This window comes from Amblyomma maculatum, chromosome 3 (assembly GCF_055883805.1).
Source record: "Amblyomma maculatum isolate TAMU_Amacu chromosome 3, ASM5588380v1, whole genome shotgun sequence".
Lineage (NCBI taxonomy): Eukaryota > Metazoa > Arthropoda > Arachnida > Ixodida > Ixodidae > Amblyomma > Amblyomma maculatum.
Genome location: NC_139346.1, coordinates 173,511,164 through 173,537,794, shown reverse-complemented (window position 1 = coordinate 173,537,794; position 26,631 = coordinate 173,511,164). Strand labels below are relative to the sequence as shown.

Here is a 26,631-nt window from a genome sequence, read left to right as displayed (position 1 = left end):
TTTGTAATCTAGTTTTGTTATCTTGAAGCGCTCAGAGTTGTACTTGTTAATGCGCATCAGAGATATATACTTGTCAATGCGCATCAGAGATATACTTGTTAATGCCCTATGTGATTCTCGTTATCAGTGTTTTAGGTGAGACAAAACTGAACCTGTATCTCGTAGTGTTGCAGTCCGCATATTTTACTTTCCTTGCATGTTTTACATGCTTTGTATATAATTCTCCCATTAGTTAACCCACTCATGTATGAGCGTAATAAGGCTTATGGTATGTTTGAACAATGTTAGGTTGTGCGGTTAGCGGAGCGATCGCCCCCTCGCTACCCCTGTTACGGAGTCCCCAGGGTTGTGCAATAAATATCAGTGCATTAGTTGTGACTGGACTAGCAGAGTCCTGCGCGATTTGCAGCTTATGACATTCGTTTTGGCCAAAATGGACCGATAATTTTCTGATGTGACGGCTACTTTGTGCGCTAGTTCGGGTAAATTCAAAGAGAGGTTCTTGACTTAAGTGGTTGGAGTGCAACCGAGATGGGCTTTACATTTAAAAGGCTGCGATTTTCATGAAGAAAGGCTTCGGGAGAAACATTCACTCTGCGACAGAGCACGCATGGTGTTTACCACATGTATTACCGACACCTGTTAACATGTTTCCACGGGTATCGAGACGACAGCAAGGGTTGTTATCAGCCGTTGTGGCGCAGATCTTGCCTCGCCTCTCGTTTGATAGGCGCTGAGTGCTCTGTGTGGATCGTGGATTTGTGCAGAGTTGCAAGTTATCAGCCTGATCTTGTCTCTGAAAGCTTCTTATCATTTGGTAGACATTTTTTTCAGCTTCGATTCGTACGCGGTTTTATTAAAATTGGAGAGGTATTTTTTTATTTTTTTGAGCTGAAACTATACCTAATATAACCAGACGATACTTTAGTGACGATTAAGCTGCAGTACCTTAGCGGCAGTACTCTGCTGGCAGTTCTAGATGAGCATGTGAATATTTAAGTCTTGGACAGTACTTTTATCTGTGCCACCTGTCTAACTGAATTGCTGCTGCCAAAGGGTCATCTCCGGAGAGTCATACGAAGAAATTATGGGCGGAGCTGCCGCACTTTGAGACTGTTTAATGACGCAGAAAAGGAATCTACCCGGTTCGGTCCTCCATGTCTGTTCTTTACTTAATTTTATTTTATTTACCTAATTTCCAAAAATGTAGAAAAACCGTCCTTTCTTGTTCTTATTGTAATTCGAAGTATCACGTTTCTTTTTTTTTTTTTTCTGCTGCTTGATGCCATTGATCGACCACTCTACTCATTGAAAATCCACGTGCGCCTTATTGTCTCAATCCTTTACCTCAGGTGCACGTTATCGACTCCGCAAACTTTATCTTGGTAGTCCAGTTAGTGGCATGGCTTCCGCTTTTATCGTGACATGTTAGTTTCTTATCCCATCCTTATCACACATAGGAGTGTCGTGCGGGCTGGATCGCGTTTTTGCTTTCAACTAACGGGCGCTGCGCCACGTAATCATGCTGCCATTTGGCTGTTTCAGTGCCATCTCCAGAGATAGCCACTGTTAACGAATAGATAAGAGAATCCCGTCTGCGGACTCCGGATGTTCCGTTTGCATGTAGACGCGCTGACTGACGGAGTTAGGCTGGACAAAAACCTCCTCTCTGCAGCATTGGTGGTGTGTTTGTTTTCCGTCGAAGAAATCGAGAGATAAATTTGCTGATAAATTACTACACGTAGTTTGCTTGAAGCAAACAGTCTGCTGCGTCACAGCTGTGGAAGGGGGGCAAACACTGTCGCCGGCTGCGTACTGCGTCTCGTGGCCCCTTTCAGCTTGCTGCTTTATCTACACCGATTAGATAAACACCACCTTGGCTCTGTGACCAAGAAATTTTGCTGCTGCATTCAAGGTCACAAGTTACGCTCTTGGCTCTGCTATGGCCGCCTTTCCACGGAGGCACGAACGGTGGCGAATTTCCAAAACACAGTGAGGTCGAATTTCTCTGTCATTTCAAAGGTGCGAGATCAATCCATGCCTCAGAGCCTACAGTGTAGCTTTAATCAGTGAGTAAAAATTGGTATCCATGACTGGTATTTGTGTTAAGACTATAGGAACTATAGGCAAGTGTCGATGTAAACTTTACGCTTTTAACAGGGAAGTATATTTGCAAATACTGACCGATGCACGTCATCGTCTATTACCCGCATCGTTCATACCGAATATAACTTAAATGGCGGTAAATGAACCACCACTTGGCTACGTGGCCCTGCGCTGATGACTGTGGACTTATGCTTGCGGACAGGGTGCGTTGAACTCCCAGGGCGCATGACCTCTTGGAGTGAGAGTGCCGCCCGCCTAATGTGAAGACTCACCTGCTCACTTCAGCAACCATGTATATTACAATGACTAAACTAGCTGTAATGCCCGTGAATAAGCTCAACGTTATCGTCTCACAAAAAGGAAATATGCGCACAAAAACGTCACCAAGATAACAGCTAAAGAAAATAAATCAGTAGGTTCCCAGCTTAAAGCTCTTAACCTAACCAGTGCCCTCTGCAGCTAGAGATAAATGCCATAACCTTAGGGTGGGACGCATAGCAATAGAAACCGACTTTACGAACCTTTTCACGCCTGGACCTATCGTAGTCGCGGATGGCGCTGCAGATGGGGCTGTACTGTAAACGGGCAACTGTGATCCCTGAAAGAAGTTTTTGATCGTTTAAGCTAGGTAGTACAGGCTCGTCCACTTCTAGGCTCTAGCTATAACAAGATCACCTCTTTCAAAGTGCCATTGCACCCGACCCAGCCGCGAAATAAAACTAAGAGTGAGGTAATGCAAAGCCCCACCTACGGGTCCCTCTGTACGTGTATCGTTTTGCTTTGATATGCGCCTACATAGGACGCAATGTTGCTTTGAAAGCTCTGACCGCGTTACAGCTAGAAGTGGATGACCCTGTACATACAGCTGAGCAGTACTTCAGAAACAGCTGCATACTTGCTTGTGTGGGTGCACAAATCGAAAGCATCCCCGCCTTATCGAATTTCATGCTCGAATGCGATATAATACGCTGATTACTAAACCTTTAATTACTTAATAGCTAATCATATCCCTCTATACTTCTTACGTCTGCCGCCACTATCATGACCTTGGCGGTTTTTCTGCCACAACCGACTTAAATCCATGGTTACTACACCCTGTACACAATAGTGCGTACCGAATAACGGATGGCACGCCTTTGACACAGCAGCTCTCGTGAGTAACTCAAAAGTCAGGCCGTGTTCACAACTGTAGACAGGAGTAGAGTGACCGTGACGCTTTAGTCTCCGTTGTATACGTCGTGCCACTTGCGTTCGCCGCAGCCCTCGTCTCGGGACAATTAAGTGATTGCATCGTGTTACTCAACTCCGTGTTTATATTTGCCCCTTCGTGTCAGCCTCTCAAGGTCGACAAAGGCGTCGGCGAGCCTCTATGAAGAAGCACCCAATATGAACGACGCGCAGCAGCGGCACGGGTGTTTGTACTCTTCCGCATCTGCGCCCGTAACGCGCAATCTCTAGGCTTCCGCTGCCCGTCGTTCATCAAGATCGTCTCATGACTACCGTCTCGAATGGAAAAGGCTGTACAGGGCGGTGTCAGCAACGGAGGAGCAACTGCGTATACAACGGAGTGAGATGCATTACTGACTGGCCTTGGAACAAAGGAATGCAATAAGACAAACAAATATGAAGCAACAGAGACAATGGGGCTTGTGTTCGAGTAGAAGGATTCGTGATCCACAGTCGAAATTTAGCATCTATTTAAGAGACGATCTTGTGGAGGCACTTTGGAGTACAGAAAAGGGACAACGGAAAATTTCCGAAGGTGGAAGTTACGTCGCTTAAAGGGTGTCGGCAGTGCGAAAGTTGGACAGCTGCAACAAGTGTTATGGGAGCGGGGAAAATCGGTCAAAAGGAAGAGAGGTACGCACCCCTTTCCGGAAACGCAGCATTACTGTCTAGCGGCTGGGGCTGACGGTGTGCGCAAAGGTGTTTCTTTCTTTTATTCACATTTATTTTCGTTCGTTTTATGTTTTTTATGAGTGCAGATGGGGCGGGCTTTATGGCCCTGTCGCATGGGGCAGCGGTGTGCGAAATGTCGTATAGATAAGGATGGTATCGCTCTTTCGAAATCATTGGCCCTTCGTTATGGCTGCCGCAGGTGTGGAATTGCCACTTGCCATAAGCCGCATGTTATGGTTCTAGCTGCCACCGCTTTCAGAGACGCCCCCGCGAGATCTCGGAATTCGGTTGACAGAATGAGGGCAATCACTCCTATCCAGAACGCGGTTCTTGCCTTTACTTGATTTGATTGATTGATTTATAGGAAGGGAAAGGCGCAGTAACTGTCTCGCTTGTTTTCTGTGGACACCTCAACCGCGCCGTAATGGGGATGAAGGTGGGAGTGAAAGTGGAACTAGAGATGAGCCGTAGTGGAAGGCTACGGAGTAATTTCGACCACCTGGGGATCTTTAACGTGCGCTGACATCGCACAGCACACGGACGCCTCTTCGTTCGGCAGCATCTGTTGACCTCCGAAGTGGGAAGTGAAGGTGAGACTTTCGTGGCTGAAGGCAGATTGGCTATCGACCCTATCTTGCTTTGAGAGTTACATGTTGACCTGCATTCGCGGAAGAAATGCCTACTGCGGAATCATTCAGCCTTGATTACATTTACTATAACAGAAGAGCGTCACGCACACGTGGTTGCGCGGAGAGACCAGCGGCGCTCTTACGAAGGGCTTCGTGTGAAAGTTTCCACGCCGCTTCATTGCTCGTATCCGTGCGGAAGCTTCTTCAGAAGGCGATATTGTTGTTGTCTCAGTAAAAATGGCGCGCACCTACGGCGGTGAAGGTTTTTAACACATGCAGACTCGCGCAAATGATGGATTACCCTAGCTCTCTAACGACACTAGATTGAAGGCTTCAATGATGTTGCAAGAAAGTGTGAAAGGAACGATTATAACATTTAATGTTGCTTGAAGCTTTGATGGGCTGCGAATGAGAATTAGAGAAAAATATTTTTGTGTGCACTTTGTGGGCGTCAAGGAAATCTCTGTTCCGACAATATAGTTACGGAGAAAAGAGGTAACTTTTCTTAAATTCGAATATCGTGTGAAATGAGTGTTACGCAGGTTTTTTTTTTCTTTTTTTACCTAGCTAACGAGACACACATTTATCTACAATGAAACCTGTCTTTTTTTACTGATTCAATGCGAGACTGCGACGTCATAACGCGGGACTTTCCATCGCCTCGGTAACGTGTTGCGGTGCAGCTGTTGGCGTATCAGAGCTGCTTCACAAGAAAGCAAACAAAACTTTGCTCGGATCAATAGCGTGCCGGTTAGTGTTCTCGAACGGAAACTCGCACACTGGTTTCAGGGCACACCCTCGGACGTTTGTAACGAAGGAAAGAGGAACCGGAAATAGAAAGTTGCAGTTTCAAGAGAACGAGGGGAATCACCAAATAAGTTCTTTCCTGGGGAGGAAACCTCCAGAACAAAAGGAAAGAGTAATTTTAAAATTCAGCTTCACCGCATATCTCACGGCGTCAACTTTTAAAGCCAGAAATAAACATTTAATAGTGCTGATATTGCGTTCCAGCAAGGAAGGCCTTGTGGTTCAAGCAATGAAGGGCAATACTGTTGTTGACACAGGGGGTAGATATATATGGATATACGGATATGTGAAACTGACTCTGAAGGATTTTGTACCCAAGTAATATATTCCGCAAAAGCTCCCTTCCTCTTCATGCCCTCCACCTTCCCTCCTAAAAGTTCGCCTTGAAAAAATTGATAACTTATACTAGTACTAACGGGCTCCTTACGTGGTATGGGGTGTGCTTCGCACTCGGCATGGGACCATACATACCGATCGTGCTTGCACAAACATCGGTACTTGCGATTTTTACATATATTACCTTGAACATTGATCCTATCCAGGTGAGCTGTTTATCAGCGGACAGTTATAAATCAAATGAGCGGGCATGAAAAAGGCAGGCGTGCGATATGCAGTATTTCAAATGAGATGCCAATAAATTTGATAAAGAATAACTGGTGCAATCAATTTCTTTGAATGTGTCTTACATGTACCTCTAGAAATGAATTCGGTCAGTTGAACCTTCAGTACATATAAAGGAATATGCCCCGCCGGGGTGGCGCAGTGGTTACGGCGCTCGACTACTGTTCCCAAGAAAGCGGGATCGAATCCCGGCCTCGGCGGCCGCTTTTCGAAAGAGGCGAAAAGGAAGGCGTCCGTGTGCTGTACGATGTCAGTGCACGTTAAAGAATCCCAGGTGGTAGAAATTTCCGGAGTCCTCCACTACGGCGTCTTTCACAGCCTGAGTCGCTTTAGGACGTTAAACCCCGCAAACCAAACCAAATCATATAAAGGAACATGCGTAATTCGCAAACAAAACGAATGAATGCCACGGGGTAACAAAGCGTTTTTAATACTCATTGACGGGTTGCTCTGGGCAGTACTTTGTGGTCACTGAATATATCAATTGTAAAAGTTCTATCCGACATTTCGCAGTTTGTTGCAGGTCGGTATTTGAGATATTTTAGCAAGCTGTAGGTTTTTTGATTGACAGAAAAAGCGTATCAGAAATAATTCCAAATTATCAAAACCCAACCAAATAGGCAATTCTGTCAAAATGCCTTCTTTCCGCGAAGTCTATAATAATGATTTATTGAACAAAATTTCATGAAAGGCAAATAATTGTAGATTTGAAAACGGGCACATTCTTGCGTATTACGAAGACATGTGTAACGCGCGCTGCCTGATTTTAAGAGCGTTAGCTTTTCCTACTTACGTTCGAGCATTTCGTGTCCGTCCTGGCTTCAAGATGGTGGCCGAGTATGTGCGCATTTGCCGTAGCATTGCAGTATAGTGTTACGTCATTGAAACCATGCGACCACCCTCATGTAAGCTGAGGTGGTGACCAAGGTGTGTGCACTATGGTGGTCATAGTGGCGCGCCACCATATGTACGTCATGCACAAGGGACCACCAGGTCAACTGGAGGCAGGGACATCATCACCGCCATATCTATGACATCATCACACAAGGTTTTGGTCTGAGTGGGATTCGAACCAACGTATTTTAGGTGTGGGTGTAGGTTGTGGCAGCACAGCGCGCTTAAGCTGTTAGACCTACCACGAGCCAGCAGCGTTGGTTCTTTACCTGACATAATGTTCCTGTATATGCAATAAAGCTTATACACCTGGCATACAAATCGTAAAAGATATTATGAAAACATAATTTCTTATCGAATAGCTTGCATTCAGCGCGACATCTACACTAAAAGCTTTGCTAAAACCTGGGATAATTTAGAAAGCGTAGAAGCAGAAGGAGGCAAGAGGAGATTTATAGCTACAAATGTGTATAAGGCATCATACGAGGGATGTATATCATCTGCTTGTGAATGAATATTATCGTTTACAGATCAACGGAGACAGAATACTTGAAAACGTTGTGGCATTTTCACAGCCTTGGCAGAGCCAACTCGTGCGCAGAGTCCCTGACCAGCAGAATATGACACCTAAGTTTTCACTATGCAAGACGTACGGCAAATGCAGCGATTTTCTAGACTACGCTACTTTGTGGTTCGGCTGCACTACCCTATATTGTTATCACTCTACGCGATATTTTAAGAGACGTTTAGCATAGTTGCTATACCACTCACCGTGAACCGCGTTCCGGTAGGGCGCACGCGCGGGTTGGTCTTTACACGCCTTGCTATGTATATGCAGAAAGGTGTGTTGAAGCATGTGAAAATCTGTGTGTAGAGCCATTGGCCAGCAGGTGCAGCCCGATATGCGTTTGATCTTAAGCGCCCAAACGATGTATTGAACGGGGAGCACTTTTGTTTCTAGTTATTAGCTATAGGCAATGTGACAGCTTCGGGGACGCTGCATATTGCCTCAGAAATAACTGCCGTCTTCCCTCAGGCATCTGAACTGTGCAGCATGTCTGCAGTCGCCCCTGTTTGTACATTAACTTCCTTTTTTTTTTTATTTGACCTTGGGCCAAATCCTTCGGATCACCTGAACAAAAGGGGACGTTATCGAACAGCCCTCCTATTGGTCCACGTAATAGAACTATTACGGCCATAATGGCCGCGGAACAGTTTTAGATTGTTCATCCGAGAACACTGCGAAAGGCCATCTTCTAGGACAGTCACAAATCTGTGAAAGTGGAGTAAAAATTGTATATTCAATTTTCCACTCTGGGACTTCTTGCTGACAGGTCCCGGCTTCCGCTCTGACAGGAAACAGCGTCATGGTCGCATCCGCGCAAGATAAACAACAGAGGCGACAGTCAATAGGTGATTTTCGCGAACGCAGGTAGAAATGCTCGAATGCAAAGTGTTTAACAGAACTCAGCTTGACGGGGTTCGCCCATTGTTACCGCTCGCGAAGAAGTTAGCCCAAGGTCGAGATAACCCACCTCGGTGCGTTCAGGCCACATAGAAACCAGACGAAAGGGTTTGAAAAATGCATTTACAACAGGTGATAGCTGCTACAGCACAATAGCGGTTCGCTCGCGACGCTTTCAAGCATGCGCGTTGATAAAATCGCGATACAGGTGAACTGCTCGACAGCACGAGCACATTCCTCCTCGTACCTGCACATCGGCAGAGTAGGCGAGCCGGTGCAGAATGAAACGCAGTCCCTACTAGTAGTGCCTGACGGTGGGGCAGTCAGCGCTCACGGCTCTGAGCGCGTCCGTGTAGGGAATTTCAGTATAAAAAAATAAATATGCAATATTTAAATGTTTTACAGTTGCCTAGGGACCAGCTGCAGAGCTCGTGCCAAGGTTTACAGCGTGGTATAGTCTGCAGGAAAACGAAACGTATACTAAGAATGCGCACGGAGCTTAACTCAATATGGCCGCCAGCATGGCTCTCCACTTTTCCGGTAGCTATAAAGTAGCGGGTGGAGCTTCCCGGATGCCAGGCGAAAATTCTGTCTGGTGCTCGGTTCAGCAAGTAGTCGGGGGCTGCTCTGAATGAAAATCGAATGGTGCCCATGGGCAACAGCCAAAACATCAGATTATGCTTGTTGGTGCTATTCGTTCTCTGCTCTAAGCTAATAGCGCCGAGCGTTGAATGTAAGCGCTTTTGAATCCTTAAGTTCATGTCTTCATTCTGCGCTGTTAATTTGAGACTGATAACATGCATGCAAAATAAATACTAAAAGCCATGATATCCCCCTTATGGTGCTATCATAGCGTTGCTTCTACATATGTTGCGTTTCTTGACACAGAACCTTGTAAATTAGGCTTTAGGTAGCATAACATTTGTTGCAGTAATACGGAAAGTTGAGCTAGTTGCTACATGATTGCAAATTACGAGCGCTGCGACGGAGAACAACAACGAGAGAGTAATGACAAGGACAGGCGCTACTATCAACTGAAAGTTTATTCGAAGAACACAGATTAAATACTCGCACAAAGATCAAATGACTGGAGAATTGTCAGTCATATCACATCCATAAGAACAGTGACACGTGCGTGAGCACACCATCTGTAAGCATCCAAGATTGTGAGATTTTATATCTGGATACCTAGGAAAAATCTGTGAAGCGCATGTGCCTTTGGTTGTCTTCTGCGAGTATTTAATCTGTGTTCTTCGAATAAACTTTCAGTTGATAGTAGCGCCTGTCCTTGTCATTACTCTCTCGTTGTTGTTCTCCGTCGCAGCGCTCGTAATTTGCAATAACATTTGTTATAATTGTGCAAGCCACGTGAATGCTGCACAACCTCTGGTGGGATCCCCATAGCCCTTCTTAACTCTCCAGAAGTAAGGGTACAGCATGTCGTGTGAACATATAGCGAGTTGGCCCTGCAAACGGAGCCACGCTACATGGCCCGCAAGCAAAATCAGTGGCCTGTATTTCCTTCGCCAAATGCTGTGCATTAGAAAAAGTAAAATAAAATACTGTAACCATGTCGCAGTATACATTCTTCGTTTTCCTGCTATTAAATCTGCTGTGAAACCCGGTGCGGTAGTTCTCGCATCTGCTGTTTTGAAATCTCTCTCCGCAGGCCTTTTAGCGCCTGGTTTCTATTGTTTGAGAAGCGATGCTTTCGCAAGCAACAGCGTCACTTGCTCTTTTGCAGTACACGCTGTTCAAAAGGAAAGCATAAAATAAAGGGGGTAGCCCCTTTATGCGTGGTGCGAGGAGGGAGGGGGTTACAAAGAACTTAGCGGGTTAGCGAGTGCTGTGACGGATCGTCGACAGCAGCGGTGATGACAAAGGAGGTATTTTGAAGGTCGAAACACACTTCCTTAACAAAGCACGTGCCGCCTTCAATTTTGCTGTTTGAATTATACCGCTGCGCTCTACGCTCCCCTCTGCCAGCTTTCCCTTTTCGACGTTCCTTTCTTCTTCATACCGTGCTATCACGAACTTACCGGGCCCATGAAAAGCTATTTACTAAATCTAGAGAAAGCGTACGAGCAATAGGCATCCGATAAGTTCTCGCCGCAGCGCAAAAAAAAAAAAAAGAAAAGGCTAGTTTTATTAGTACCTATCATAGCGATCGTATATAATTTTCCTCTTCTTCCCGACAACTCAACGCACACTCGCGCGCAGGAAACGGTGGAGACGGCAAGTCACGATGACGTCACACCAATAAATGGACGCACCCAGCAAGCCCCGAGGACGTAATCGGGGAGGTTTTTTGCGTGACGATGCCTCTAATCGGTAGTGAGCTGTCGCCAGGAGCACGTTTTAAAAAGAATGAAAAATTATAAGCTTCATGCAAAGCTTTTAAATTTGACTCGAACACTTGACTCGAATTTCTTGCAATTGAGTAAGCAACGTTCTAGGGCCCCTTTATGGACATGCGCTTTTATTTATTTATTTATTTTGTACACACCCAATGTGACCAAGCACGTTGGCATATTTCTTCTAACATCGAGTTACACGCTCTTGTACTAGACATAAGGTACGAAAGAATGAATGAATGAGTCAATGAAGCCTTTATTGGTTAATTAGGGTGTTAGGAGGGATGGGATTGTAGCTTCTTCTGCACGGTTCTTCAAGAGGTTTCTCGTTGCTTGTCATGCTGAAGATCGCGCTGTAAGTCGACCTATCTACACTACCCGAAGCAGGCCGCTCTCACTGCCATTGGTGGCAATGGAATTTTGTATCGCGGTGCTTGGTAGAATCTGATCATTTAGGGTGAGAATGTCACCGTGTGGGATATATGTAATTTTGTTTCTTCCTCGTGAAAACGATGCGCATTGCCATATAAGATGCTTTAGGTCTGCTGTACGCTGTTCCTGACAGTGGGTGCATATGTTGTGCTTAAGTGGAAAAAAAGGAAGAAAAACAATTTCTGCACTGAAAATGTGACCTTGAAACAATCAAGACACAAAGATTTGGTTTGGTTTATGGAGTTTTGACGTCCCAAAGCGACTCAGGTTATGAGAGACGCCGTAGTGGAGGACTCCGGAAATTTCGACCACCTGGGGTTCTTTAGCGTGCACTGCCATCGCACAGCAAAAAAAGGAATAAGAACCATTTCTACACTGAAAAAGTGACCTTGATACAATCGGAACACAAATTACCTGCACATACATTTGCACAGACTAAAAGATAGCATCAAGAAGAACAAACAAGGAAAATTACTGTACAAAATAGATATACAGCGCCTGCTTAAAATTGTCAGTACAGAAAATATCTGAGGACAAGTCGTTCCACTGAATGCATCCTTCCACGAGGGAAGGACGAATTTTTAAATAACTTGAGTTCGTGCGCGGAAAGTGGGCAGATTGTGAGCCTGACGGTGTCGAGACACGCGTCACAGGTAATGTTAGATGTATGTTTGTGCGTTAAATGTAAGAGACTTTTTGTGAATTGTGAAAATAAATATTAGGCGTGCTATGTAGTTCTTTATGATCCTAAGGTAGGAATGCTTTTTTTTTTTTTTTGTCGTAACTTGCTATGGGGGAATGAGCAGACCTAAACTTGTCAAAAATAAATCGCACTGCCCGCCTCTGAACCATTTCCAGCTTATCTTTATCCTTTAGAAAATGTTAATTTCATACTATTGCCGCGTATTGAATTCAGCAAAGTATATATTCTGTGTATCAGAAGTTTTAAATCTGGGAGTGCTCGCTTTATTTTATGACGTAGGAAGCCATAGTTACGGGATGCTGAGGCGAAAACGAAGCCGAGACTGCGAGAGGGTGTTTGTAATAACTACGCTTAAGTATATATAATTCCAGATGCTTCCATAATTTATAATCTGTCGATGCAATATGGAAATTGATTGGTTGTTTACTGTTCGTAACGCGTAGAAGGACAGTATTGCTTTTTTTTTTTTAGTTTTTAGAGTCATAGACCAAATGAATTCTCATTAATTAGGCCTGGCCATGATTTATATACTGCTTAATTGAGCTTGATCGTCACTGCACGTATCATTTTAAAGATGAGACAATCGTCAGCGAATAATCTGATGTTAACATATGGAACAATGGCTGTAGTCACATCATTCACATTTATTATAGGAAAAGACTCCGTCTCAGTCGGCTTCCTTGGTGTAAACTAGTGCAAGCGCTACTCGTGTTTTGGCGAGCACCGACCAGGAAAAAATTAGTTAGGATAGCAGTTTGGTAATATTAGTAATTCATTTCTGACGCTACAGCGCAGAGCAGACCATTTGTCTTTAATAATTCCGTCTGTCCCACATGTTCCTGTTTTTGAAACGTGTTACCATTTGTCCCACATTTCCCCACTTGTTACTTCAAATGTCAGTCCCTGGTCCCAACGCTCGCTTGTCGTTACATATGTCCTTTCAAAACCCGCAATACCTCAGCATTGCCATCGGCAGTTTAACACTGAAGTATTCGGTCATGATATGATGCTGACATAAGTTAACGAGGGAGCCTCTCATGCAGAAGCCGTTTAAAGAAAGAGAAAAAAAGCGAAGAAAACACTAAGGAAGCTGCCTAAGTTAACGTTAACACGGTATTTTCCACCAACATATCTGAGACCTGCAGCTTGTCTCACTCGACGGGACACCCACCATTCGACCTCCCATGGTTCTCCAGGCGGTAGTGCATGGCTTCTGCTGGCGCGTTCCTCTTTTCTTTTGTTCTTCCTGTCTTGGTGTAGGAAAGAAAGAGACGCCTTCCACATGTCGCAAGCTTAGTTGGAAGGTAGCCAGAGGACTGAGTGCCTGCCTGTGAACTGAGGCTTCCGCGCTTGGCCGGCCCTGAACCTGAGTTAATATATTGAGTCCGTTTTAAAAATCGCCTGCCATGCGGTGTTCGCTGCGTTGGCTGGGTTGGGATGTAGAAATAGAAACGCAATTTCATTGCATTGCTCTGCTTTACTGTAGCGCACACGTTTAAAAGCAAATTAATTTTGTTGTGTTTAAGCTGCTTACTGTCTCAGCAGTATATGTTGTTTTCCTGAGAGGCAAGTATACGTTATAGGAGGCACCATAGGGTAGGACTCAACTAATCTCCGTAGCCTGCAGTTCTTTAACATACAAAGACATGGTGCAGCTTTTGAAATCAATCAATCCGTCAACAGAACAACCAGTCTGTCAACAAATAGCCAGTCAAGGAGTCTAACCATCAATCAACCAATAGTCAACCAATCAGTCAACGAATCAGTCAACCACTCATTCAATCACTCGCCAGGGACAAGCTTAATGCGGGCGGTGCGACCAATAACTTCAGCAGAGATAAATGTTTCTTGAGGGAAGCCATAGAAACCCCTTATGTTTCATAAATGATGTTAAAAATAATTCTGAGGTTTATCCCGATTGAACCTGGTTATCGATGGGTGAGGTCTGTTAAGTATATAGACGATCATACCGGTATTTCCTCCTTACTCGACTTGTTCATTCTCCGTCGCTCTCTGCCTCGAGTCAATCACGCTTTCTCTTCGCTGTTGTTTCTTGACGAGTTATATCGGTTGTTTGATTAGACTCAGCCTGACGACTGCGCCGAAGTGTTGACGAAGTATGACCGGTATCAACATCATCCATGGCAAGACTGAGAGACCAAGCGCCTGTGAAGCAGTTGCTAAGTTACCCCCCCCCCCCCCCCCCCCCCGCTTAGTCACGCGTTATCACATCGGAAAGCCTGCTTGTCCACAATGGGGACAATCACTCGGTGGCCTGGGGTAGTGCTACGGATGAGGAAGGCGGTACGTGGCTTGGACAGGAGCGCTCGCACTCCTGCTCCGGCGGGCCAAGGTCAATCGCGGAAAGGAGTAGCCTTGAGAGTAGCAGTTGGAAGAATACAGCTACGGTCTTAGAATGCATCGTGCATTGACCAAGCATGTGTACATAATGTACACACTAAGCAACGACGTGGTAGCTGTTGACGATATGTACTTGAGCCATTTCTCTTCATGAACAGCCGTTATTCTCCCAATACATACTTAATACACAAAACAGCAATTTGAAGCAAATTTCTTTACCAAGGGTGACATTTCTGACAAGTATGCTTGATTAAGCCGTTAGTATCGAAACAAACAAGTCTTTCGTTGTTCGGCCCCAGCGAAAGTAGCATGGGACGCTTTGTCTTGGACGCCTGCTGAACAAATAAATCGCATTAAACTTGCACGTGTTTCAGGACCGTCCGAATCATCATATTTTTTTTTTATCGGTCGTATGCTTTCAAGCTATTTTAATTAAAGACTATTTTTTCTATTACCAGTTTCCGCTTTCGGGTTAAAAAGAGGTGTATATGAGTCATGACGCAGCTCAATACAAACTCCTCATCGCATCTCTCTGTATGGGCCTTAAAGGACAACTCCGGGGGTTTTTTGACATTCGAATATTGTAGTGAAACTTTAACCACAGGTTCTTCTCTCCGTCCTGACGCATTCTACAAAATTTGAGTGCCGTACGATAATCCGTTCACGCGCAATACGGCTTTAAAATATGCCGTTTTCATGGCTTAAGTTGAGAGCATTTCTGCGGGCAACACTGAGTTTCTGACGTCACAAACAGTATACAGGCGTTAATGTCTACTTCCCGCGTGATTATGAAATTGTGAGGTTTATATTGAACTACCTCAGACATTTTACGCAGTGCGGCATGATTTCCATACTTTATTTTCACCATCCAACGCACGTACGAGGGTTTTTCTAATACTGAGTGTGACGTCACCATTTCGTCAAATGTGACGTCGTTTCTGGCCGTGAAATCAGTTTCGGTTTCGATTTGCTGTTTTTCTTTTTTAAAAATACTTCTAATTGGAATTTTGGAACACGGTTTTTTGTGTTGGAGTCAGGACGTGCCGAGGAATGTAATTCAATTAAAAACACAAAATGATGAAAAAACCACCGGAGTTGCCCTTTAAGTAAGATACTTCATTGCGATTTTCTACCTTATCTCCACGCTAACATCGGCCGTTATCTTATCAAGGTGAAAAACATCGGCTCTCTGCTTTCTATAACGCCCCAGCGGCTTCGCTTTCTGTGGCTTGTTTCTATCTGGCTTTTTCTCGTTTTTTTCTTCGGTCCTTTCGCCTTGCAAAGAACTGGTGCGCGCTTTTTCTGTTTGTTGTCGATGCATGACTGCCGGCGGGAAGCGTGACGGTCGTTGTTATTGTTATGACCCTGAGATGGGGCCGAGTTGATGCGTCAGAGGTGATAAGGCCAGACAGGGGGAGATTGTTTGTGGCTGACTGCCGAAGAAACGGCTTAGTCTTAGCTAGTGTTCGTGAGATGTTGTAAAAGATGGCGCGTGGGGCTAGAAATTTGGGGAGATAGAGCCGTAAACACGTGATGCCTTTGTGTTTGTACGTGCGTGCGGCTAATGTCTAGACTAGAGGTTGTAAAAAAAGAGAGAGCATTCCGGCACGCCGAATCTGTGGGTCATGAACGTCGAAGGGAAGGGAGAGGGCGAAGCTTTTTGTTTACGGAAGGGAAGGACGCAGAAGGTGCTCACAAATTTAAAAAGGTCGTTTTTCCCTACAATTTTTATTTGACTTTTTTTTCGACTGCGCTGTTGTACTTAAGATTCTGCCAAGTGTGTTCGGCCTGCATGCGTTTTACACATGCAAAACGTTTTTGAATTGCTTTTCTGTTTCTTTTTTCTTTCTTTTTTTCAGCTTTTATGCTCGCATCATATCTGACGCGTTCATAAACCTACCCGGAGGGCTTGCTTTATTTTTTTTCTTTTCTTTTATGATGACTCAAAGGCGACCTGAGCAAAGTCACAGTAACGCTTTTACCCCGCTTTTAACAAAATAATATTTAATTGTTTCATTCCTTAGTCTTGCGTGTGCCTGCAGGAAAGAACTCTCAGACGCGATGGACGATATGCTGCGAAACACTTCTAGCTTTCCAGATAATTAGCAGAAACGTACTAATTACCCTTAATTATCGAAGCTGGATCCTTCGTCCTTAAGAAAGTTTGAAGCCGTATCAGTTTTTGAAGCGAAGAAAACCCACTTTCAAAAGCTCTGCGGTGAGAAGAAATCCAACACTTTTCCATACGAAACCGGAACTGAGGTAAAGACACGCGGCTGCCGGTGATGACGAGTGCAGTGGCTACGCCACCATATTTGATGTGCCGGCTCTGCTTTGACGTGTCATGCTTTTTATTTTACTCCGTCGCTGTTGAAAATAACGACAACGAGGTGACAATTACAGGCCTTTCCTTCGCACCAAGCTCCGAGGCAAATTTTCCGCTCAATACTTAAAAAAAAAAAAAAAAAAATGAACTGTTCGTTGAAACGCTCGGCATACATTGCCATGCCATGCAAACATACAACTTTGTTTGCACATCGCAGACTGTACCGGCACTGCACTTAATTGTCTCAAGACTCGATGTCTGAGTGAAAGGCTTTCAGGTGTTGAATTTCGTATGCTTCATGTAGAACTGAACTGCATGCTAGGGCGTGTGCCAGAACACCGGCCAGACAATTTGTGCCCACGACAAAGAAAGCCAGCGTGAATGCGATGGACCTATTCTTCCGGGTCACGTCACAAAACCCCATCACCTCGACATAAACTTTGGCGTGTATCGGTCGTTTCCTTTATGACCCATACAGCCCTGAAGGACACCCCAAAGCGTTTGCCTCAGTGGAGATGGGTTCGCCATCACGTTTCTTACGTGCAGCATTGCAAAAGTGTAATGCAGGATCTCACCGCACTTATCCGTTGCGAAGAATCTCAGCGCTTTGTAGTTTCCACAACACCACCGCTTGATACTCGTTTAGGAAAAGAGAGCTTTGGTATACAGGAAGTCTTGATCCTAGGAAGGCAGCGAATGAAGCTGTTTTCTTTTTTTTTTTCTTTTTTAGAGGATACAATCACAGTAGCTGGCGTTGGTTTTGCGACCACATGTGAGTTCCGGTTTCAATAGCCGTGCACCAAACTCCGAGTGATTGCGGAAGTGGTCTTTTCCCAGTTAATGCCACTCAAAGAACACAGCGTGTTCGTGTTTACGGCGAGCTCGGACAGCCTTCCCTTGCTACCGAGTGATGGGCGCCTATAAGGCGAAAGTGGAACAAAGGGATTTATACGGCCGATCTGGCAGTGAGATTACAGTTAGTCTCGACGGGAGTGTGGTTGCACGCACTGTTTACGGAGATTTATCCGTGGCAGAAAAGATGCGCGAAGAATCGACCTTGAAGCTTCACCCTTCAAAACACAGATATAAGCGAGCGTTCTGAATTCAGGCTAAAGCATTCGTAGGGAAACGTGGATTGATTTCATAGGCTGAAGATGAAAGAAAACAAATCGTAACGCTGTCAGATGCGCCGAAGCATGTTCGAGGCAACAGAAAGAAGCTGCTTGACTTACCCGGCTGTGTGTTTTTGGAACATTCCGGGCTAAGTCATGCGGCGCATTAAACTGACGTCGTGAAACATGATACAGATTACAACAGTCTCCGTTCTAGCAGGCGCACGGGCGCACTACTCCGAAATAAAAAAAAAAGAAATAAAAGAGGGTGGAGGAGCTGAATCTCCCTCGTTACACTTCACTATGGATGTATGTGTTCGCAGAGTTGTCAGCCACTGCGACCCCATCGCTTGTGGAAAAAAATGTTCCAGCAAGTGAATCTCAACCGCTCTGCAACTTGGTAATCTTGAATAAACCGGAGTGACTTAGAGGACAGTTTTTGTGACGATGGTACGACGCAGAAAAAGAAATAGAAATAACATTACGACATTGCTCTTCGCTATCAGTGACGCAAAGCGCTGCACGGTAAATTGCTGACTACTTAATTTCAATTCGCTGTAGTTTTGTCTACTTATCGCACTATTTGCAATGATGCACTATTAGTCTTTGAATAACTGGAAAAAAAAAAACTCAAATGCCATACTGGTAGCAGAGAAAAGATAAAAAGACATTAAACAATATTTTCATTCAATTTCTCCTACTCCTTGAAATTAGGGGCCTTGGGGATACTCATACCAGCGCATTCAGACAGATATAGGTATTCAGGTATTGCAACCTATTATTGCACGTACTGATGTATAGCGCTACTCCTTTTTTCCCGATGCAGTAGAAATCTGGAACCATCTGCCAAGCGAAGTTGTGGACCAAACAGAAGTAAAAAAATTTGAGCTAGGTGTCAACACGTTCTTGGAGCATTACAGGGCAAATATATAATTCTGTTGTATAGAGTGTATTTTACCGAAGCGAATTGTGCTTGTATTGCATGTGTTTCCCTCCCTGTAATGACCCTCATATAGAGGGTTAACCGTATGAATAAATAAATAAATAAATAAATAAATAAATAAATAAATAAATAAATAAATAAATAAATAAATAAATAAATAAATAAATAAAAGAAAAACACAGGCAGTGAAAAAGTAAACAAACTAAATACAGACAGAACCGAGACAGCCCGCTTTCCGAGGAGACAAAATGAGGTAGTATCCAGGAAGCGAATTTCCCTGAAAACGAAGCATGAAAGCAGCGGGTATGAAAGGGGGCGTTACGATGTTCCGCGCAACAATCGCTGCCGGCGTCGGAAACGACTTCCCAAAACGACGCCACCCGTTTATCTCCCTTCGCCTCTCAGAATGCCAGCTTCCCAGACAACCATCCCACCCATTCACGGCAGGGGCCACCTTCTCCAGCACCAAACCGAAGCATCGACAACAACAACAACAGTACACACGAGGAAACAAAGTGGGATAGTTTACCTCGAAAAGGTTTTTCCTTTCTTTTATGTATTTTGCATCTAAAATTCGCCGCCTTGGCGCCTGGTCTCTCCACCGCCCCTTTGAACCCCCCCCCCCCCCCCCCCCCCCTCTTTGCCATTCTCCACGCGCCAATTTGAGCTGCCTGAGCGTTCTTGCTTGTTGGGGCCACCCACTACCACCAGCAGCGGGGGGTGGCAGTGGCGGCTGAGAGGAACACGTGAGAACAAAACAGGAAGGAGGAGAGTCGAGGGGAGGAAAGCAGGAAAGGGAAGTCCGCGGCGGAAAGTAAGGAGGAAGTGTGTGAGAGTGCATTGAGGAGGAAGAGAGTTGCGAGAGGGTCGGCGCTCTGCTCCTGGAGCCTGGCCTTTGCAGCCTGGCGTCGCACACAGAACGGAGTAACTGTTCTCCAATAACGACTTAATCTCCAAATGGCAATGCGAGTAGCCTGATGATCACTAGCGTCGCGGTTCCGTGAAGCCAACGCATGAGCGTAGGTTGCACGGGCGGATTGAGAGACATCTGCAAGTCGGAAGAGATTGTGCAACCGTTCTGGTCTGTAAAGTGACAGTCACAAATAGTTAGAATTAGTGGAAGGGAGACAATCGTATAGAGTGACGCGCGTCTTTTCGCGACCCGTTATCATCCAGCGGAGGCCAGAGGTGAAGATGAAGTGAACCGGAAGCTTGTACTTCATCCAGCATTTGTTGCCAGTAACAGTCACGCTCGACTACAGTCTTTCCGAACCTGACCCCATTAAGAATACTATCTGCAGGTGTTTTTTTCTTTTCTTTTCTTTTCTTTTTTTTTTTTTGCGAGTGCAAATGTCGGTAAGCAAAAGCGTACTGGCCTTAGAAATAGATGGATTGTGGGAGTAGGTTACTTTCTCCCCTGCCCCGAACTGGCGAAGAATCTGGCAATGGAAAACCAAAATGTCACATGTAATGTTTCGTAAAAAAAAAAAAAGAAAAAAAAATTGAACCAACTTATTGTGCAAAGAAGGCTGCTTGGTACGTCAGCTATTCATGGGCGCGCCCCTGCTTTGTTGAACATAAAGTTTGACAGGCGCTTGACATATAAATTTTCGCAAATTGTCACAGAGTGCGTTAGAACGTTAAGGACAGCCCGTCAGTACACTGTGGCATTGAACATTTCTCCGTTCATTTATTGCACCCCTTAAGGCGGCACATGATCACTCGAGCAGGGTAGAGCAGGAACAATTATTTACCTTGCGCCTAGGAAAGAAGTTTTTCGTTCCGTTAGTGCATCAGTACCTTTCCAATGAAAAATGTTGTAAAGGCAGCGTTGCTCGACTAGCAGTTGTGGCACATCACCTAACTTGTGGCCCTTCTGACAAGCTGGACTCTTGAATGTCTTTAGGGATCCTGTATCGAATATAGATTTCAAGGTTTGATGAGAGAAAAACGAACAGCCATTGCATCAGAAAAGCTACATGATGCTTGCCTAATCCCTTTCTCTTTCGGAACATAATTTCCATTGAAAGCTTGCTTGCGCGCATAGCTTCGATCAAAAACAAAATGGGTGTAAAATGAAAACTATAATCTGTGCTAAACTCCTTAAAATTTGTTTTACGTATTTTTCTGGCAAACCGCGCTTGTTTTTCGTAGTGGTGAGAGGGAGAGGGTAAAAATGAATAAACGCGTGCTACCCTCTGTTCTCGCTGGCGCCTGCCAACTTCAACCCCGTCTTGCTCGACAAGGGAACTTGCGTTACCGTGTCATGCACTGGAAACGCAATGCAAATATTTTATTTACGCCGCGAATGGGAACTGCGCCAGACAAAATAAAGACCAACGGGAAAATAAAACCCAATCAATAACACCGATGGTTATCGGTCGTTCCCAGAGAGAGAATTCGCCGTTGGCCCTCTCGACCAAATAAAATGGGAACCGTATAGGAAATAGAAACAAATAACACGAAAACACAAAAAGCCCTTCGCCAACGCAACCCCTCTTCCTATCCATTGGTGTTCCTTTTTTTTGCTCTTGCTCTTCTTGTGATGGGATTGTGATCCCCCTCGATGCCCGCTTCTCTTCCCCTCACAGACCGGGCTGGGAACCGACCCCAAAATTAGAGGAGGACGCCGCAAGAGGACGGGGGCGTCTGAAAGAGAGAGTGTGGGGAGCGTGCCGTCGCGCACTCCTCACTGGGCGATACTGTACTGTGTGCCTGCGTGCGTTTTGTGCAGCAGCAGCCAGCACGCCGGCGGCGGTAGCGGGCTCGGGCGCGCGCGCGTGGGGTTGAGGAGCTCCCGTTGTTCGGACTCGGGCTTCTTTCGAGCCGGGTTTGTGACTCTCGCACGCGTCGTCCCGTCGCAATCGAATTCTGTGCACGGTCAGTTCTGGTGCAAATCTGAAAGGATCAGCGTCTCTTCTACACCCTAGTTGAACCACGACGTCAGTTTTACCGAAACCGGTTGGCCGTTTGGGGCAGAGAGCATTTTAGGCGAACTCGGCCGCCGCCGGCGGGCCACCGCAGCAGTGTCACGGATTCGGCGCCGACGAGTAGCGGCGTAGGCTCCTCCCCCTCCACGCCGTCGCCGCCGCAGCTACAGTTCGCGCGCGCCCGTTTGCCGGCCGCTTGGCGCCCGGTGCAACCCTCCCGCGGGTCCGCTGAGAAGCCTGCTACCGGGGTTTGTTGTTGCCGCTGGCGCCTGTGTTGTTGTTGTCCTTCCGTGAGGGCCGCCGCTTCGCCGGAGTTCCTGCAAGGTGAAGGAGACCGCGCGGCTGGTGGAGGTGGTGGTGATACTGAAACATTGAGCAACGAAGCTGCGTTCTCTCGGGCCATCCATTACTTCTTTTACTCCGCCACTGCGGACGCAGCTACTGCTGTCGGAAAGCACGCAGCAGTGTTGTGGTTGCGTGGACGTCGGCAAGTGGCAGCAGCAGCAGCCCGAAAACAAAACGACGACGCCGGCGAGGACGCGCCAGCACCAGCGGAACGGACACCTCTCGTTGTTTTTGGAAGGGGGCGGCGGCGGAGGAGAAGGAAAAGGTGGAAGGTGTGAGTATAGTTTAGCTCCTCACTCTAGCGTTAGAGCTTTTTTTATTTTAATTTTGCTTTGCTGCGTGTGTTTGTTTCCGGTTAGCGCGGCTGTTAACGTCACGCATGTAGCGTCGATACTCAAGAGAGCGCGTAAGACACGCACCAGCCTTCTCGTGTCTAAAGCAACTGTGTAGCTGTTTTGGGGATGCTCTGTTACGTCACGGGTGTGCAATGTGAAACTTATTCGTTGAAGCTCAGCGTGCGATGAGTGAATGCCGAGTGTTTGGAAATCTTTCTAAAATTCTTCTCATAACGGCGGAGGGTATCGGTGTTTCGGCAAGCTATAGCTGACGATGAAAGCGCCAGTGATGACAAGCAGTACAAGTTGTATACAAAGACAGCGTCAGAGGGGACAATTCGCTTTCCTAATCTGGACGCGTAGTGCCATTCGGTTTGCGAAGGAAAGCGAAGCGGTCTGATAGGAGGGCGAGCTCTGCTTATAAGGGGACAAGGAGAGAGTGGGAGAAAGGGAAAGGTCATTTGGCGCTGGACATGTATGGGTCCAGGTCACGGTAACCCACCATATTCGTGGCGAAGGCGAGCCCTGTATACCCACTCTCCCCAACTCATTTAACAACCCTTTCCTCCATGAGACTTGCTGTCCTACGCAACGAAAGAACATGCGGCCGCTAATTTAATATGCGCGTCCTGTTATATCCATTTGTGGGCTGAGCTAGTCGTTACACCGGAAGGTGGGAATTGAAGAATCCTTGATGAGCTTCGCTGATGAACCACGAAGATGAATTTGACTATTAATTAACGCTCACGGTTCGACTTCACCGAATATGCATGTATCAGCGACTGTTCTTCCGCCAGTGTCACAGTGCAGGCTTACTTAAATGATCTCTATGACACGTGTTGCTTTTTCTTTTCTGATTCATTACCCCAATTCGTAACGCAAGACACGCCTCGACGCGACAGTTCACGACATGCGCGCTTATGCCTTTCAACCTTGAATCATATGACCACTTCTAGCGAAGCAATAGCTTAGAAGACGGAGCTGAGGAGCGGTGTGAATTAGACCAGTATGATTATTTTCTTAATTTTTAGCAATGTGACTGAGATGAAGGGTGATGAATATGTGAAAGATAAACTCAGTGCGATTAATTATCGGACACGGTCGGCAGTAGAGCTTGTTTGCTTTTCGGTTTTCTTCATCCGCGATGAGACAGTTAATTTGATTTGCTTAACTCTGCAGACGGATGCTTCTCTATCTCTGTGACCAAGCCGTTAAAAACTGGAGCGGGACGGTCTGCCGACACCACCGTACAATGCGCAGCCCGACCTACTTCCTCTGGGCAAATAGGTTTTCGAGGTCGGGCTGTCCTCGAGCGTTTAACCTTTATAGTAAAAACTTGCTCCACTGACCGGGTCGCGCGCATCGAGTTTGCACAACCTTTCACGATGCGGAGATGGTGGCGGAGCGACGCGGCTTTGAGAGGAACGCTGCTTTTGTGTCTGCGGCGTCGCGTCTTGTTGGTCGCCGGCTCGTGGGGGCGCCTATTTTGGCGGCGTCGCGACGTTTTTGCCGCCCGGAGCTGGCCGTCTCTCGTCGCCGCGGCGTCTAGAGTGTAGGGCTGTGTGCGGACAAACGACGAGAAGACGCGGTCGAGTTCTATTTCGGATGTGCAGCTCGGGCCCTTTCTGGACTTTTTTTCGGTGTCGAGTTCCTACCCCCCCCCCCCCCCCCCCCTGCTCTGCTTTGCCCTGCCAGGTTCGGTTAAAATTGGCTGTTTACAATGGGTATACCCCTTCCGCACCCCCTCCCTCTCACTGAGCCTCTCCTTCACCCGACGGGAAGATTTGCTGTGGTGGTGTTCCTTCCTGGATGCCTTCTGCAGCGGCTAGAAGTGCGAATGCGCCTTGGTCCCCTGCCAGAAGTTGCCTTTGCTTTCTTCATAACGCGGCACCGAGACGGGGCCAGCGCCTGGAGGAGCTAGCTGAAACCCGTTGAGCCGACAGTGCGCTGGCATTTATTGTGCTCCCCATCCATTGCCACGGCCTCTTGGCTGCCCTGTGCCTCGCAGATTTAGTTTGCGTTGATGATGATGATACCCCGAGAGCGCTGACAGTTTTAAAACGTGGCGTTTCTGGCAGCAGTGTTCTACAGGATCAGATTACGTCAACTCGAAAGTGTCGGCTGCAACACGGGGACTCGTCGGGCGAAAATAAATTGTATACAGTTTCTGGCTCACAGGAGTCAACCAGTGAAGACACATTGCACGTATGCTGCATACGAACGGAGCCAAAAGCCAACGACACCAGGAAAGCATAGAGGATGTTTTGTGTGTGTGTGTGTGTGTGTGTGTGTGTGTGTGTGTGTGTGTGTGTGTGTGTGTGTGTGCGTGTGTGTGTTGATGACGGTAAAATAATGTCATAATGGAGATATTTTTAAGAAAGGAGAAAAAGAAACAACCGCATGTCCCCGGAAGTATCCGAAGCCATGACGTCACAGTTTCCCTTCCGCTGCTCTACGAGCTACAGCGGCCGCTGTTCAATCTTATACTTTCTTGGGTATTTAAGTTCCATTTAGCCTATTCTTGAGTGTTCACCAGCGCCACCCTCTTCCATAGCGACCGACGTGCGTCCTGTGTTGACGCGAGTGTCACGTGCAGCTTGAAGTAAAATGAAGAGTGGGGCTGTGCGATAACCCTCTTATGCAACCTATGACATTATTAGGGTGGTCAGATTCCAAGTCTCGTTATGCTAACCAGCAAACAAACTCAGAGGTCGTGAGTTTGAATCTTACCTGTGGCATGTGCTTCTTTTTTCTTCTGCTTTCTATCGAATAATTACCATGAATACCTTATTTCCCATTCATCAATCAATGAGGGCTATGGAACGAAAAATGGTAGGGGTAACATTAAGAGATAGGAAGCGTGCAGAGTGGGTCAGAGAAATAACTCAAGTTACCGACATTCTAGTGGAAATTAAGAAGAAATGGGCATGGGCAGGACATGTAGTGCGAAGAGAGGATAACCGATGGTCGCTTAGGGTAACAAACTGGATTCCAATGGAAGGAAAGCGTACCAGGGGGCGGCAGAAAGTTAGGTGGGCGGATGAGGTTAAGAAGTTCGCAGGGGTCAAGTAGATGCAGCTAGCACAGAACCGGGTTAATTGGAGAAATATTGGAGAGGCCTTCGCTCTGCAGTGGGTATAGTCAGGCTGATGATGATGATGGTGATGAATGCCAGAAACAAAAAAAAATCCACAATTCTTTCGTTCCTGTAATTGGCTGCTGAATTCGCATTTGTTTTCCTTATTTACAAGCTGCAGAAACTTTCAGGAAGTGCGTAGAGTTACTCATATATACATATTTACCGTTTTTATAATATGCGCCTAATCGAGTACGCAAAGGTGCATCATCCCCTGTGTTCACAGCACGGACAACTTTCATTTTTTCTGTTCTCCTGCACTTATGTGTCCTTCGACATTTGTAGAAATCAGCTTGCTTCTTTCCAAGTCGCCCGTTCAAAACATTACATGAAGAATATCATTGCATTATATATAAACCGGGCATCATAACTGAACCGCTTTAAGCGTTGCGTGCCTTTTATTATTCTTCGTTTTCTATTTTTCATCTGGCTTGTTTCTTGCGAGAACCTTCTTTCATTGTGCCCTAATTAATTCTGTGCAGAAGAGGCAGAGTACTCATATCCTACAAGCGGCTCTAAGGACTTATTTCAATTTGCAATAAATGAATACCGATGTCAGCTCTGTGCAATTCGTTTTTGAGTGAAACGTTAATTTACATTTCCTTTCTGACTTTTGGAGCCCGGCGGTCAAGCTCATTTATTGCTAACAAGACTAATCTGAAAACGCAGCAAAATGCAGAGTAGGGAGGAAGGCGGGAAGAAGGGTCGGGCTCAATTTGCGCCGGCTGATGCGTAATATTAACGCGGGGGAGTTCAGGCTCCCGTTGTGAGCGAAAATACACTAGCACGCCTTTGTCATGTATGGATCGGCAGGCCACATCCATGAATTTCAGGCACTAAGATGGTGATGGTGGCTGTACCCTTTGCAACGAGCCGCCAGCGCCTAGCGACGCGGCAGAGCCAAACTATTCTATAACAAATAAATTAAAAAACAACAACACAAATAACCACGACCTAAATGTCACATCCACAGGTACATATCTCTACCAGTGTGTCCAGCTGAAATGCAAAGTGGGGCGGGAATCGAGCCCGCGAACTTTGAATGCCGATTCTTGAACCTGCAACCCCTAACCCTTGCAAATCGTACAGCTTAAATAAAGCGGCACTTCATACATTGATTGAATGACCTCACACATAATGTGATAGCTAGCGTTTGTATGTCGTATATGTCTGATATCATGTGTGAAATGGGTATACGTGAGATATAACACATGCACAAATGGAGGGTATCGT

The 26,631-nt window shown here is 46.0% G+C and overlaps 1 protein-coding gene across 2 annotated transcripts in view; it reads left to right on the top strand.

The window, feature by feature from the left end:
• Positions 1–26,631, top strand: part of LOC146196971 (cationic amino acid transporter 4-like) — a 115,239-nt gene that overhangs the window by 18,655 nt on the left and 69,953 nt on the right. The window lies entirely within an intron of this gene.